The following is a 13077-nucleotide window of genomic DNA, read 5'->3' on the forward strand; positions in this document are numbered from 1 at the left end:
GTGCAGGCTGGCCCGGGTTAGCTTGACTCTGTTTAACTGTAGTGCAGGCTGGCCCGGGTTAGCTTGACTCTGTTTAACTGTAGTGCAGGCTGGCCAGGGTTAGCTTGACACGGTTTAACTGTAGTACAGGCTGGCCCGGAAGCCTCGCCTCCCAGGCCTGTACTCCCACATCCCATACAAGGCAGCGATTTGAGCACTTATGTTGAGCATTTCCCAAACTGAATCTATTCCCTTCCCCCACATCTCAGATCCCCCCCCCCTCGCAGCCGCACACACCAGGTGGCTATAGGGTCATCCCCGTCCCCCTGCCCCCCACCTGATAATAGTCCATTGTATGAGGAACCCAGGCTAGGCTGTGTGGGTTCACTCATCTTTTTGGGTGGTTGCTATCTTCAGGCTGTTTTGGAAGACAACCCCCCACCCCTACCCCAGACCATCTATTCAGGAATTTTATTGTTTTGTTTTTCTAAAGATGAGTGTTTTTATCTTTCTTGGCCTGAGAACACCCCAGGAAGCACCCAAAGGGGCCATTAGCCTCTGTCAAACCCACGGATGGCTCAGATGGTCTTCTGGGCCTCAGGGAGTTCCTCTGTGTGTCAGAGGCTCTTTCTAAACTCTGGGCTTCAGGATCTCTGTCGACCCAGTTCTCACCCTTCGACGTGGTTGGCCTTTGTGCCCGTGCCCGACTCCTGTGGGACCAGCCAGCCTCGCTGCTCTAGGACTCTGCTCGGGCAGGGCAGGTCCTGGGGGCTGTGGGTAAGGGCACCTGCCTGGCAGTGTGTTCAAATCCCCAGCAAACCTGTAAAGGCCAGGTGTGAACCCTCTCACGTCTGTGACCCTGGGTGAGGCTGTCTCTCCCCTTTGCTGGGGCTCCATGTCCAGTCAGCCTGGAGAAGAGGAAGGTGCCAGGCCCAGTGAGAGGCCCAGCCCACTGAATGATCAGCTCCTCGAGACGAAAAGTCCAACCAGATAACTTGGGGGTCATCGAAAGGAGGCTGACCCAGAGAAGTGAAAACAGATCTGAGATCAGTGAATGCCATGTTCCGAGGAAGTGGAGCCCATGGGGCCAAGATATAAAGGAAGTCAAATAGAAGATGGGTGTCATGGCACATGCCTTTAATCCCTGCACTCGGGTGGCAGAGGCAGGTAGATCTCTGTGAGTTTGAGGCCCACCTGGTCTACGGAACTAGGACAACCAGGGCTACATGGAGAAGCCCTGTCTGAAGAAGAAAAGAAGAGGAGGAGGAGGAGCAGGAGGAGAAAAATGAATATTGTGGAATCTTCTAGAACTTTCTGGAATGTTCTGGAATCCGATGGACATTTTTCTGGAGTCTTTCAGAACTTCTGGGACCGTGACAGAGTGAAACTGTGCCCTTGTCTTAAGTTAATATCATTATTGTATATAGAATATGTTAATCTTTGTTTTTCATTGATATAACTAAATATAAAAACGGCTATTAAATTTTCATTCTACTTCCTGAAAAAAAAATCTTTATTTTTCATCCCCACTGCCATCTCAGACATGGACAAACCAATGACAGAATTAAGGGAGCTGCAGGCAGAGGCTGTGTCGGCACACTCAGGAGCTGGGCTTCTGTAGAGACTGGAGGCCTTCCAGGGAGGTTGCTGGTTCTGGGCTGGGAGGTGGCCTTGTGAGGCTGAAGGCTCCTGACCAGATAAATGCCTGGTGCGCATCTTGGGCTCTGCAGCATGCTAGCCGTGTCCCCGGCCTTCACCCACCCATGCCAGGGGCTCCCCAGAGGGACCATTTCTGTCCTCAGATGTCCCCCAGTATCTCAGGGACAGGCTCACTGTTGACTCTGGAAGGAAGACCCGCATGCCATGCACACGCCTGGGCTTGGACTCAGGCCTGGGATGCCCCCCACGGTAACGTGGCCTCTGCCAGGGATCCCAGCAGTGTGTTTAGAGGTGTAATTAAGTGGCCGTGTTTTCTCTGGGGCGGTGACACAGATCTGTTCCTCCCTTCAGAGCTGACAGTAATTCAAAAGTGAGAGACTTAGGGGTCCTTGGGGACCGAGGAGTTGCGTGTGAGATCTGTGTCTTAGCATGTCTCCCTCGGGTTGCCCAGACCCCACTATGCAGGATCAGCACCCGCACCAGCCAGTGCTCTGCAGGCTGGTCAGAAGGGGCTGAGCTGGGGTGCACGGGATCTACTGGGGGGCAGGGGAGGCAGGGATGGAGGGACTGTGTGCAGTGCAATATGTGGGTGCTAGGGGCGTGGTCAGGGTGGAGCCCCGCCTAGAATCCCCAGTGAGGGGCTGGGGGCGTGGTCAGGGTGGAGCACGGGTCTAGCCTGTGTCAGGATATTCAGATTGTGGCTGCTGTGATTTGTGGTTTGTGGGCTTTTTCTTGTGTCTGGCCTCTGCCTCCTTCCCAGTCTGCCTATCCTGTCTTACACAGATTCCTGTCAATCTCTTTAAGACTCTCCTAATTACCTCTTCAGCATGTGAAGACTCCTTTCCATCCTCTGAGGTATTCCCGATAGTTAAATTAACCCAGTGTTTGCACCCTGGGCTGTGTGAACACTGTTCCAAGTCATTCTTTATGACTGGACTTGGCGGCGCAGACCAGTTAGCCCAGCACTTGGGTTTGGAGGCAGGAGGATCAGAAGTTCAAGCTCGTTCTCAGCCAGTTTGAGCCAGCCTGGGCTACACGAGACCAGCCTCTGCTATCCACTTGGACCCGGTTCCTTGCTAGTGTTCCCGCGCGCGGCTCAGCAGTAGCACACAGCCAGCTTCGCAAAGCTGGAGCCCTCAGCTTTGAACGGACGATGCCGAGCTAAATCGGGCGCGTTGTGTTCCAGGAGGATGTGTTGGTTCGGTTGTGTTTTGGGGGAGGGGACGGTGTGTTTCCTCCTGTGACTATGTCTCAGAATGGTTCATTGAGGAATGCGTGGAATGCGTAGACGGGTTCGCAGCTGCGCACAACCTGACACAGTCTCTACCGCGCTTTCCGTGTGTGTGGCTGCCCCCCCCATGTGTAAAATTCTAGCTTTTTAAACAGTCTATTCTCAACCCAAGCAGACCGGGATGTGTTAGAACACTTCTGTTTTGAAGGCGCGTCACAGTATGTATAACAGCATCGTGTCATTTCCTAACCAACAAAATTCTCAAAACGGCTCAGTTTTCAAGCCTGTTCCCAAAGAGTGAGCATACTGAGGAGGCAGGACACGCAAGCTGTTCTTTGTTTATTCTGGGTACCACTCAGGGTTGGCTTCTCAGGAGTGAGAGTGTATCAGTCAGCCAACACTGTGTAACAAGCAGCACCAGGTCCTACATTTAAACCATCTGTTGCTTACTGTGGTATGCTTTCCTGGGCTAGGACTCCAGATGTGGTTTAGCAGATGCGTTTGGGGCTCTCTGGGGTTGCTGGGTAGGTGTTGGGCTGGGGTGATGTCTGCTCCTCTAGGGAGGGACTCGTACAGGCCGTACCTGAGACCCAAAACTTCCCTTGCAAGACACAGGTCTGAAATCTCTTTGGAAGACAAGGATTTAGAGCTGCTGTCAGCTCTTCTTGCTCAGAGTCACCCACTGACACTAGGCTGATTTTCCACATTGCCAGGCTGTACAATTGAGCCATTTTGTGTGACTAGTGTCCTCTTGTGCTTTAAGAAATGACACATGCCGGGCGGTGGTGGTGCACGCCTTTAATTCCAGCACTCGGGAGGCAGAGGCAGGCGGATCTCTGTGAGTTCGAGACCAGCCTGGTCTACAAGAGCTAGTTCCAGGACAGGCTCTAAAACCACAGAGAAACCCTGTCTTGAAAAAACCAAAAAAAAAAAAAAAAAAAAGAAAGAAATGACACATGATGCTATTTTACGTTGAAAGAGTTGTCAAGATGCCTATTTAGAGGGAGGTTCACCAAGTCAAGTCCACGGACTTTTCTTTTTCTTTTTTTTTCTTTTCTTTTCTTTTTTTTTTTTTTGAGACAGGATTTTATTCTGTGTAGCTTTGGAGCCTGTCCTGGAACTTACATTGCAGACCAGGCTGGCTTCGAACTCACAGAGATCCGCCTGCCTCTGCCTTCTGAGTGCTGGGGTAAAAGCATGTGCCACCCCATCGGCTCTACTGGGGTTTTTTGGGGGGAATATAGGAGGTTGAGATAGGGTCTCTTGTAGCTCAGGCTGGCCTTGGGCTTGTGATCCTCCTACTCAGCCTCCTGAGTGCTGGGACGTCGTGTGTGTTGTCACATGTCTTACCTCCAACTGTCTGTGTTCTGGAAGAAAATGAGGGAAGAGCTGGTATGCCTTCAGGTAGGACAAGAAGCAACAGCCATTTGGAAGTTGTCTTTTGACTACGCGTTTCCTTTTTTTATGCCAGTTCCCAGCTATGTGGCTTTGATGAACTTCTTAAAGTCTCTGAGCCTCAAATGTCCCACCAGAGAAACATGCTTTGATGACAGCTGTGTGCCACCTTGCCCCGTGCAGGGGGTGGAACTCCAGGCTCTGCACATACCAAGGGGTGCTCTATCTGCCAAGCCCCAGCTCCAACCCTTCTTTAATAATATACACACATGAATATCTTTTATTTTTGTGTACGGATATTTGCTTATGTGTATGTCTATGCACCACGTTGGGTGCAGTACCTGCATAGGTCAGTAGTGGGCGTTAGATCCCTGGGAACTACAGATACAGATGGTTGTGGGTGCTGGGAATCGAACCTGGCTAGTCTGTTAGCCAGTGTGCTATCCACCGAGCTAACCTTCTGCTCTGCTTGGGGCTGACCTAAAGGTCATGGCCTGAGATCAGGTCATTCTGTCCCTCCCATCTGCCAGCAAATTTTAGACCTCCAGAGAAGGGTGTTGGATGCTGGGGCTGCGGTCACTGTGCAGGCATCAGGCTGGCTGAACGCAAAGGGCAGGCACGGGAAGGGCGGGCGCGCAAAGGGCGGGTGCGCGAAGGGCAGGCGCGTGGGCACACACAGCAGCAGGTGTTTCCCGCTGCTCAAGGCTTTGAGCCCACAGCATCTGGGATGAGGCAAGAGGGTAGCTAGCCCTTCCTTACGCCAGACCTCAAGGCGACCCTCAGCATTGCATCCTGTGTCTCCACGCGTGGGTGACTTGGTAACATAATACAGAACTTGAAATCTCAGAAGGAGACAGGCTCAGGATGTCATGAACGGGGGAGGGGTGATATAATTGGCCTGGGCTCCGTGGGGGCTGGGAACTCAGCTCAGCACCCTGCAGATCCCAGCACTCCCCACCCAGAACAACCAGGAAGAGTGTTCACACTGCCAAGGTGAAGGTGACTCGGAGATGAGAGAGCCTTTTGTGCTGGGAAAGTCGGGAAAGGCGGCCGCGGGGAACCAGGGCCACCAGCTCAGCAGGTTCAGCTGACCTTGCAGAGTGAGGCACGGCCGGGCCCCAGAGCTGGTGACAGCTCAGCCAGTCTCCAGGACTGTGGGGGACAGGGACCCACGGCGGGTCTACTTGTCTGAGAACAGGGTCTCACGTAGCCCAGGCTGGCCTCAAGCTCACCGTGGAGCCCCATGCTGAGTGCCAGGGTGACAGGCAAGTGCCCTCACACCTGACTTATGGCAGGGGATAGAATCTGGCTTTGCGTGTAATGGGTGAGCCCGGCACCCGCTGAGCCTCGACCTCAGCCCCTTCACTAAAACAATATGCGGACAGTTTGCAGTCCCTCCAGGGCTTTGAGCTCGTGAGGGAGGGCCATGCTGTGCACCCAGTGTCATGGAGCCAAGAGGTCCCTGTTGTGTCTGCTCAGCTCCCCTAGACAGTGAAGGAACAAGGTGGCTGCGCCTCTCAGTGGACTTGTTGACAGGACCAAACTGAGGCCACATTTCACCTGTGGCTTTGATCTGACTCCTTTAAATCTGCACGACTGAATCCAGTGACCCCAAGCCATTTTGTTTGTTTTCAACACCAGGCATGAACCCCGTGCACATCTGTCACTGAACCCCGTGCACACTGGGCACTGAACCCCATGCACATTAGGCACTGAACCCCGTGCACACCAGGCACTGAACCCTGTGCACACCAGGCACTGAACCCTGTGCACACCAGGCACTGAACCTCGTGCACACCAGGCACTGAACCCCGTGCACACCAGGCACTGAACCCCGTGCACACCAGGCATTGAACCCCGTGCACACCAGGCACTGAACCCCCGTGCACACTGGGCACTGAACCCTGTGCACACCAAGCAAGCACTCTACCATTGACTGGGTTTGGGGGCGCACGCTTCAGGAGGATCTCTGTGAGTTTGAGGACAACCTGGTCTACGTTGTGAGTTCTATGCCAGCCTGGGCTACATAGACCCTGTCCCCAAAATTGAAATTTAGTCATCAGGCTTGGCAGCAGCGCCTTTACCTGCTGAGCCAACTCACTGGCCCTCTTCCACGTTTTATTTTGAGACAAAGGCTGGCTGACCTTGGACTCCCTCTGTGGCTGAGGCTGGCCTCGGGCTGGTCTTGCTCTTGTTCCGTAGCCAGGCTTACTCTTTGCTGGTTGTTTTGTTATTGTTGTTTTGTTTTTCTTAAACAGGGTCTCACTGTGCTTGCCCAAGCTGACTTCATACTCAGAGCAATCCTTCTGCCTCAGCCCCACCCAAACAGACTATAGGCTTGTACTACCAGCACTCCGAGATTCTTTCAATCATTCTGATTCACTCTGGTTTTCTAGAACTTTCCACCCATAAAGCTGCTATTGTCTTCCAGTCCGGCCCCAGCTGCACCCTCCACAAGGCTCACGGGTGGCTCACGGGTGGCTCACGGGTGAGGGCATCCTGCTGCCACATCCACCCTCGACGTTCTGAAAGCTTCTTGCAGCACAGCCCCCTACACGGGGGACCATCTCTCCCACCTGTCCCCTCCCTGAGCCCATCCCTCTCTAATTTGCATATTCTGTTTTTAGCATTTTTTTCTGGATTTTACATAATCGTGTCATTAGGAGGCTGTCATGGGAACCAAACGCTCCCTTTCCAAAGTACCTTCTGGAGCTAATTGCATGTCTACTAGCTCCATTTCTTTTTAAAATGAATTTTACATTTTGGGATATATTGACTGAACAAGCTACTTTAGGAGGCCAGAACAGAGGAGTCCCCGCGTGCCCCCAAATGATGTCCGCAAGACTTAGGTCTTAGGGTGACCCCTTGTTCCTCCCACAGTGAAGCAAGGCTGAGCTCCTGGAGTTGGGATCTCTTAGTCTCCCCCAGGATGCTCCCTGTTAGAATCCTAATCCAAGGTCAGGCCAGCTTTGTTGTGACATCATACCCTGAGGACAGTTCTTCAGACTTTGTTTAGATTCACTGGGGCATGTTAAGTAGTCTTGGGTGGAGGTCTGAGAATATCCACTCATTGTGAGCAGCCCAATATTTTCCGTTATCCTTCTCTACCTCGGGCTCAGTGTTGGAGCTCCACCTAGAATCCCCAGTGAGGGGCTGGGGGCGTGGTCAGAGTGGAGCCCCGCCCAGAATCCCCAGTGAGGGGCTGGGGCGTGGTCAGGGTGGAACCCCGCCTAGAATTCCCCAGTGAGGGGCTGGGGTTTAGCTCTGCTGTGAGTGGGGAAGCCATTGGTTCAACCCTAGGTCTACAAAGGAAACAGGCTGTGGATGGGCACGCAGAGCTACAGCGGCCCTGAAGATAAGCCAGGCACTGAGCTCTGGTCTGCGGTCCATATTTGCAATCAGGACCTCTGCAAGGTGACTCTGTGGGCTCCCGTGAATCTCTTTGGACATAGGTGCTCTTTACGTTTTTTTAAAACTTCCATTCCTGCATCGTATGTGCACGTGCCTTGATGTGTGCGAAGATCCGAGGACAACTTGTGGCACTCAGTCTTCTTCCACCACCGCGTGGGTCCCAAGGACTGAACTTGGGTTGACAGGCTTGGCGCTGAGCGCCCTCACTCTCTGAGCCATCTCGCGGCCACAGCTCTTTAGGTTTGAATAGAAATTAGCTTGTGCAGGTTTCTATTCTTGTCCAAAGTGGACCATCCTGCTGTTCACACTGTCTCCACACACCAGTCCCCATCAGTGGTGGGTGAAACTGTCAGGTGACTCTGTCCCTCTGGATGCTGGGCCATGGCACACCAGGGGAGTTCCTGGCATGGAGTTAGTGGAAACCAACGACTTTCTGAGCATCTGTAGGGTTCAGGGCATGTCCCCAACCCACAGTGTATCCAGTGCCTGGGGGACCCCATCCTGACCATGAATGAGATCCAGCTGCCTTCCAGCTGATCCTGAGGTGGGCAGGGAGCCTCCACCTGGGCAGTGCTGGCCTTAGCTGGGCATGGTGGCACATGCTCATCCCTGCAGAACTGGGAGTTGAGGCAGAAGGATTTCCAGGAGTTTGAAGTCAGCCTAGACGTTGAGACGTTCAACCCAAAGCATAAAAGACCTTGAGCAGTTGGTCCTGAGTCCTGAACTCAGCTGTCCTTGGGCCCTGTCTGTTCAGAGCTGTGACAGAGCCAGCTCCGGTCCAGTCATCTCACACCCTGGTCCCTGCCTGCTTTGTGCTCTCTTGCCTGTGCCCTGCACCCCATGCAGAGGAAGCCGTCACCCTCTGCTCCCTGCCTTCCTGCCTTGGCAATCAGTGTTCCTGGGTGACATATTTAGATGGTTGCTATGGTGATGAGGTTGACAGCTTCATGTGGCACAAAAGACGGGCCCCGCTTTGCTATATCGAGCCTGCAGAAGACCGGGTGCCTGTGCCACGTGCCCCTGTCAGCGTAGGAAGGGAAGGGGGCTCAAACAGCCCGTCCCACCCACTCGCTCCCCACGGAGGAGCGGCGACCTGCTGGAGGAGGTATGACTGTCACCTTGAAAGATATGTAGGGAGGAACAGGGCTCACTTAGGGGTGACTGGGTCCTCCAGGGGACACTGGGCTATGCCTGGGGACATGTGTGGCTACCCCAACTCAGAGTGTCCTTGGCATGTGATGGGTGGAGGCCAGAGATTCTGTCGCGTATAATCAGGACCCAGGGTACACGCTGAAAACGGTGCGCGGTGTCCCCAGGCTGTGGGAAGCTGGGTCCTCTCCTTGTTCTGCCCATGGCTGTGACAAGCACCTGACACAGGAGGCTACGGAAGAAAGGGTTTGTCCTGCACAGTTAGCACCCTCCATCATGGCCATACCGAGTCCGCAGTCAGGAAGCAGAGAGAGGCGATCGCTGGGCTCCGCCCACGATCCCAGCCCACGAGATGGCATTGCCGCCTGCAGGGACACTCGTCCATACCTTGTCAAGGTGACAGTGACAACACCAAGGTCACACTGAGACAGGAGGGTAACTGTGAGCTCGAGGCCAGCCTGGACTGCACCTTGGGATCATGGGACCCCTTCCTCTGGGCCTCCCTGAGAAAAAGTAAGGCAGCCTGGTCCAAGGGTGCATCGGGATGGATTTTGTTTGCTGTTCTGGGCTGGCCTCAAACTCACAGAGATCTATCTGCCTCTGCCTCCCGAGTGCTGGGGTTAAAGGCGAGCACCACCACTGCCCGTTCCTGTCTTTCAGAGACCTTGACCCAAAGGGTATCACAGCCATTGGTGAGAGAGATGAAATTTGGGGCCATGGCTGTTGGGGCTTAAAGAAATCAGCTAAAAACTTAATGTCAAAAAAAATTCCTTTTTAAAACCAGCTCTGACTGGGACTGGGGGATTCGGCGCTAAAACTGTGAAACTGGGGTTCAATTCCCGGCATCCCCATGGTATTTGTGACATCATCTCTGGGCTCTGGTGATCCCTTCTGGACTCTGAGGGCGCTGCGTGCACTTGGTCAGTGTGTGCATGTACGCGCCTATGTGCATGTGCACGAGTGTGCGCATGTGTGTAAGAGGTTTCCTCGTGCCCCTCGGTGGCCCATAGAGTGGATGACAGGGATCATCACGACACTGTTTTCTGAGTGGTCACAAAAACCAGAGCTGCAGCGTCCTCTCCTTCCAGCACCGAGTGATCTCTGGGACAAGAGTAGCTCTTGCGGGCTCCGGGCGTTGAGTGGGTGTGGCTGAGGTCTTGTGTAGCACCCTCCCTGTGGCCCCGTGTCCCACCCTGGGGGACCCTCTGTGGTCTGGCCTGGAGCGTGGAAGGACTGGGGTCTGTCTCAGTGATGGCCGGGGTGTCCTGCCCCAACCAGCCCTTTTGCCCTGTGGACTCTCTGCTGCCCTTGCATGACAAAGGTGGGAAGTGGTCACAGGGTCCTTGTCGGTCCCGGGTCATCCGTTGGGGTCCTGGAGTCACTGTGACTAGTTTGAGTCAGGACGACCTCGGGGACCCACAGAGCTGTCTGGGGACGCGGGACAGAGTGGACGCTGCTCAACTCCCTCAGGGAAACAGCTCGAGACCCGCCTAAGAGGACCCTAAGTTATTATTGAGAATTCGGGCCTTGCTCCTTCACCATGAGCCCTAGGCGTGTGTCTCCTCCCCCCCCCCCCTTTCCGGTTTCTGGGGCCAGCTGCTCTCCCTCTGCACTCAGCATGTGCCTCAGCTCCTCCAACGACTTAGTGTCCAGCCTGGGTGTGAGCACGTGTGCAACTCTCAGTTGCCTGGGTTTCGTGTGAAGTGGCTGGGGTCATCCCGGTGGATGGGCGTGTTACTCCAGCCGGGGCTCGGTGCAAGCAGGATTCCAGCCGCTTCCTGCAGCGGCGCTGCCACCTGCAGGCGGCAGCCAGGATTGCAGCTGCATTTGCAAAACCAAAAACCTCAGAAAGATACTTGGATAGAGCGCTCTCCCAGCATGCACCAGGCCCGGGGCACCGCATAAGCCAGCCGAGGCTATAAAAGTGAGTGAGGACAGCCTGGGCTCAAGAGACCCCGTCTCAAGAGGGAGAAAGATAATATTTTAGGGCTGGAGATAAGAGCACTGACTGCTCTTCCAGAGGTCCTGAGTTCAATTCCCAGTGCCCACATTGTGGCTCACAGTCATCTGTAATGAGTTTGGTGTCCTCTTCTGGCCTGCAGGCATACATGTAGACAGACTACTGTATACATAACAAATAATCTAAAAAAAGATAACATTTTAAAAAGGGTTTATAGCCTAGCATGTGATCTCAAGCACTGAACTAGTAGAGGCAGGAGGATTGTGAGTTTGAAGTCAAATACATAGTGAAATCTTGCATCAAATAACATAAAATAAAGTAAGGGCTGGCTAGAGGGCTCAGCAGATAAAGGAGCTTGCTGTCAAGCCTGAGGTTATGAGTTCGAGCCCTAGAATCCACAAGATGGACACACACACACACACACACACACACACACACACACACACACACTGAATGTGTCTTTGGGGATTAAGGTTGGGAAATAGCACAGAAGTGCCCTTCTTTCCCCATGAATCATGCTGGTCAAGTCCAGCATTTATTGAGCTCCCACTGTATACAAACGCTTTCTAGAATTGCCCTGGTGTGACCCTCAGGAGAGGCGCACGGGGACCTGGGAGGTCGGCCACCGCCCTCTGATGGGCAGTCCCCTGCCTCCGTTCTACAGACGACTGTCTCTGACACGTTCATGCCCACCCGCCACTTCCCTTTCGAATACGCAGTAGGTGAATTAGGAACTCCGCCTCATTCTTTCGGTAAATTGCTGTTCCCATCCGGCCCGCGCAGGCCGAACCCCACAGCTTGTCTGGACCCCCGACCTGACACCCGCGGTGCCAAATTAACGCCCAGTGTTTCTCTTCCAGGGAGCGAAGGCTTCTGGTTGCAACCTCGGTTCTGGGACGGTGGACTCGGTGCAGGTAGGTGCTGTGCTCGGTGCCTTGCTCGGCTTTGAAGCCTGGGTGGGAGTGAGGAGTCCTGTGGGACAGTATCCGCACGGACGGGGAAGGGGGCCTTGGTTCTGTGGGGTGACCTCGGCCCCACACAGCCATGTTCTCTCCACCCCAGAGTTTGCCAGACGCTTTGGTGCTCCACCCCGTTTCCAGCCCCCATTTCTCACATCCCATTTCCTGTACCCCATTTCCCATGCTTACGTTTCCTGCACCCCTGTTTTCCTACCCCTTTTCCCAGCCTTTGTTTTGTCTCCCGTACCCCTTTCCCATACCGTTTCCTGCACCCCAATATCCTGCACCTCTCTCCCCACCCCTGTTTCTCTCACGCCTGTCTTCTGCATCCTGTCCCGCACCCCGTTTTTTTTTTTTGTTGTTGTTGTTTTGTTTTGTTTTGTTTTGTTTTTTCGACACAGGGTTTCTCTGTGGTTTTGGAGCCTGTCCTGGAACTAGCTCTTCTAGACCAGGCTGGTCTCGAACTCACAGAGATCCGCCTGCCTCTGCCTCCCGAGTGCTGGGATTAAAGGCGTGCGCCACCACCGCCCGACCCGCACCCCGTTTTTTACACCCCATTTCCCACACCCCTGTTTCCTGCACCCTCACCTGCACCCCACTTCCCACACCCCGTTTCCTGCACCCCGTTTCCCACACCCCTATATTCTGTACCCTATCCAGCACCCCGTTTCCTGCACCCCCTTTCCCACAAACCCGTTTCCACACACCTGTTTCCTGTACCCTATCCCGCACCCCGTTTCTCACACCCCGTTTCCCGCTGCCATTTCCTCATCTCCAGGGTCATGATTTTGGGGTTGACTTTGCTTTCTGCACCACCTGTTCCGTACCATGCCGGCACCCCGCTCCGCCCGGTTAGCTCCCGGTCCTGAGGCTGGGGTGCGCTGTCGGGAAAGGGGGTCTCCGGACTTGGCCGTGGTTTGAGACAGGGTCTCATTATAGAGCACGGGCGCCACCTTCCGGCCTCCGCGAGTACTGCACACACGGGGTATAATCCCGTGCCTGTACCTCTTCCTAATTTAGGGGTACATTAGAAGACAGCGCTGTATTGACCCGTGTGACTCATACCATTTGAAATGTAACCGCATGTGCCTGTCCCCTGACACCGGGAAGGAGGAGGCTGGAGGGAACATGGTCAGCCTCAGCAATGTAGTGAATTTGAGGCCAGTCTGGACTACCTTTCTCTCTAAAATTAAAATAAGATAAAATTTAAAAAGTAAGCCCGGCATGACACCTATAATCCCAGCACTCGGGAGGCAGAGGCAGGCGGATCTCTGTGAGTTCGAGACCAGCCTGGTTTACAGAGCTAGTTCCAGGACAGGCTCCAAAGCCACAGA

At 54.1% G+C, this 13077-nt stretch overlaps 1 protein-coding gene across 2 annotated transcripts in view; it reads left to right on the top strand.

Moving 5' to 3' along the window:
* The window catches only part of Gng7 (G protein subunit gamma 7), a 58337-nt gene that overhangs the window by 5734 nt on the left and 39526 nt on the right, over nt 1–13077 (top strand). Inside the window, exons 1-2 of one of the 2 annotated variants that reach the window (XM_013350712.2) lie at nt 8653–8780; nt 11645–11698. The gene's annotated coding sequence lies outside the window, so the exon portion shown is untranslated. Of the gene's footprint in view, nt 1–8652; nt 8781–11644; nt 11699–13077 lie in introns of those variants that run through there. The other variant, XM_005359016.2, reaches the window with a different exon arrangement.

Source organism: Microtus ochrogaster, linkage group LG1 (assembly GCF_000317375.1).
Source record: "Microtus ochrogaster isolate Prairie Vole_2 linkage group LG1, MicOch1.0, whole genome shotgun sequence".
NCBI classification, from domain to species: Eukaryota; Metazoa; Chordata; class Mammalia; order Rodentia; family Cricetidae; genus Microtus; species Microtus ochrogaster.